The sequence below is a fragment of the Pollicipes pollicipes genome, unplaced genomic scaffold, assembly GCF_011947565.3.
Source record: "Pollicipes pollicipes isolate AB1234 unplaced genomic scaffold, Ppol_2.1 Scaffold_4219;HRSCAF=4965_pilon_pilon_pilon, whole genome shotgun sequence".
NCBI classification, from domain to species: domain Eukaryota; kingdom Metazoa; phylum Arthropoda; class Thecostraca; order Pollicipedomorpha; family Pollicipedidae; genus Pollicipes; species Pollicipes pollicipes.
In genome coordinates this window covers 23,846,317-23,849,629 of record NW_023596448.1, presented here as the reverse complement: position 1 = coordinate 23,849,629, position 3,313 = coordinate 23,846,317, and positions in this window count along the sequence as shown.

Below are 3,313 nucleotides of genomic sequence, written 5' to 3'. Positions count from 1 at the left end.
CGAGGCGTCGCTGACCATGCCCGGCTGACGAGCGGGGGGGGGGGGGCGGTGACCTGCCGCCGTTCCACCCGCATCGGCGCGCCTGCCTGCCACTGCGTAATGCTGACTCGCCGCCGACCCGGCCCGGGATTAGGAGCCCATCTCTGGAAATGGCGCGCACGGAAATAGCGCGCCGGCGGCGCAAGTCGCGCTCGGCCGACGTCGCCGCGACGGACGGCGCGGACACCTGTTGCGGGATGGTGGTCAGGTGTTGGGGATTGAGTGGCCACATGGGAGGCTGAGAGGTCAAGGCACAGAGCTGAAGACTACGGGGTAGATTGCGTTCGATTCCCGCCGCGGGAATTTTCACCGGCCCAGTTCGCACCGTGATGTAGCGATGTCTGTGGTCATGATGTTTACGTGCGTTGGTGACTTGCCTATCACCTACTAAGGATAAGATAGAATCATGGAAAGCTGCGTGCGTCCGGAAGCGGCACTCGTCTCCTCGGCATCCACCCAGCATTTGTTGACTTCTGTCAGACCGCGCCTTCTCGCTCGCGGCGGGCCGACGAAATGCCGGCTGGCACGCTGTCCGTGCCCGGCGTAGGATCTAATTATGAAAAAGCTGACAGAATGACGGAGCTTCGGCCTTCGACGCGTCATCACCAAGTAAATTGCATTACGCTGGCGAGCCATACGTCAGCGGAGGTTATCTGAACAGCATTGGACCGGCCCAGATAAGAATAGTGTGGCGAAATGCCGCCGCGTGCTCAACGCTGTACGCAGCAGCGTAGTGCACGCAGTGCACGTAAATGATGCTGCGTGCACTACGCAATGATCCGTGCGGACCCCCGTGTTAGTGCCTCGCCGCGACTGGCGAGCGACGTTTTCTGGGTCAACGGCGTCCTGAAGTCGCTGCCGTGGCGTCTCGGGAGATAATGTCACGTGGGTTTGTACGGGCCGCGTGGTTTTGGCTGCGCGGGACGTCCCATGCGGCTTGGGGGCGGCTCTGGGCAAGGAGATCTAGGGGCTGACCTTATTTTATCTAAGGCTGATCAAAGTCCCAGCGCCGTTCGAGACGAAGTCATTTCCAGTGGCCGACAGCGCAAATCTGCCGGCGACTGGTGACGTCACGGGTCGCGACCAATCATATTTCGACGCCACTCAGCGAGCGTGCCGGTCCGATCGGCTACGGCAGCCGTTTAGATCAGGTCCCGGCGAGGCTTGCGTGGGCGGTGATGGTACGAGCCTCGCGCCGGCGCGGCGGGCCGCCGCCGCCGCCGCCCCCACCGCCGCCCCCGCGGTCGGCCTCGCGACCGTACGCCGGCCGCGCCGACGTACGGTCGGGTCCCCCTTAGCGCTCCTGTCAAGCGGGGGCACGCGGCGGCGCACGGCCGGGTTCCGAGCCGGCTGGCACGTGACCTGCCTGACGGCTCAGCGGCACGTGACCGATTCCAGCCGATATTGCAGGGAGAAGCTTCAACCTCGTAGCGCTCTGTTCACGTCATTGCGCCCCATTGCACCAATGGCAACGCACGAGATGCCACCGACTAGTGGCGACGTCCCGTAATGGGTTGTGTTACGCGCTGCAAGGTTCGGTGTTACGTAATTAAATCGTAAAAATGTAAAATATAACACGTAATATATATATATATATATATATATATGTATATAACATAAATATGTAAATATATACGTCATAAAAGAACATAACACGTAAAAATCACGACACGCACATCACCACCCGTCGCCGGCTGGTGATGTGCGTCGGGCCGCTGCACGGTTCACGGTCGGCCCCGTTGGCTCCTGCGGCGTCATCCATACCGTCTCCCGTCCCCCCCCCCTCCCCCGGTAGGGATGACCCGGACGTTGCCCATTAGAAACCAAAAACGGTGACCTATTCTGACCTGCTGCGGCCGGCCGCCGCGCCCTCAGTCCCAACTTCGGCCCATCTGGAGCGCCAGTGAGGCGGCGTGCTCGTGCGAGTCTTACCGGGGGTCTCCCCCTGTCTTCATGTGACTCCTCCCTTCCCTTTCATGAGACGACCCTGAACCCACCTGACCGGGGGTACATCTACGCTGTCCGCTGAGCTCGTCGTACGTCGCGGGTCGGGTTTGGTCCGCGTTACATCTTGCCGTTGAGTGACCTTGACCTTGCCTCAGTTGGTATCTTAGAATCCGCCGCCACGGCGCCCCCCCCCCCCTTCCATCCACCCACGGCGTCTGAAGAGGCCCGGCTGTGACCCTCGCGACCCCGCCGGTGACCATGACCCCTGGCATATGTGCTCGCCGCGCCCGCCTGACCCCTGACCTGACACTGACCCGGCGCGCCAGGTGACGCGCAGCACCCGCGACCTGAACGGCGAGCTGATGACGGAGGAGCTGCGCAAGGTGCTGGTAGAGCTGAGCACCGCCTCCGGCGCCATCTCGCCCGAGGCGCTCTTCTCGGTGATCTGGAAGGTCGTGCCGCGCTTCAGGTTAGTGGTGCAGGGCAGAGCGGCCGCTGCTGAGGTCGGCGGTGAGCCGGATCAGGTGAGTGGTGGGGTGGGGGGGGGGGAGGTCAAAGGCGGACCGCTGCGTATTGACATTGAGTGCGCAGGAACGCTGCTAAGGTGCTGACGAGGATCGCTGCTGAGATCAAAGTCGGGGTTCAAATCGCTGGTGTCGGGTGTGAAGTCTTGGAAGTGGGCAAGTTCCTGAATGCAGCGACACCTTCCCGAAACCCTACCTGAAACTGAACAAGTTACTGCTTTTTGGCCGTCTGGGAGCTGGAGGGAGAGGGAAGGGCGGGGGGACGGACGTAAACTCGTTGATCCCTTTTGATTGAATCCTGTGGACGCCTTGACCCAGTCACGCAGGGGCTGTCAAGATGAGTCGCCCTGTTTGGTGTCCTTTGGCATTTGTGACCCAGTCCCAGTTACGTTACGCACCCGTCGAGTCAGTGTTCCGTGCTCAGGCTCAGACCGCCGGTACCTCGGTCCAAATCTGTGGTGTTTTGTTCCGGCCAGTGATGGCCCGGTTAAGGCCAGTAGTTCGGCCAGTGGTCCCAGTCCGGCGGGTGGTCCTAGTTCGGTCATTGGTCCTAGTCCTGCCAGTGATCCCAGCTCAGGGCAGTTGTCTCAGTCCCGGCAGTGGTCCCAGCTCAGGCCAGTGGTCCGATTTCGGGCCGGTGGTCTCAGTCCAGCTAGCGGTCCCAGTTAAGGACAGTCGTCCAGTCCGACCAATGGTCCCAGTCCGGCCAGTGGTCCCAGTTAAGATCAGCAGTCCCAGTTCGACCATTGGTCCTAGTCCGGCCTGTGGTCTCAGCTCAGGCCAGTGGGTCCCAGTCCGGCCAG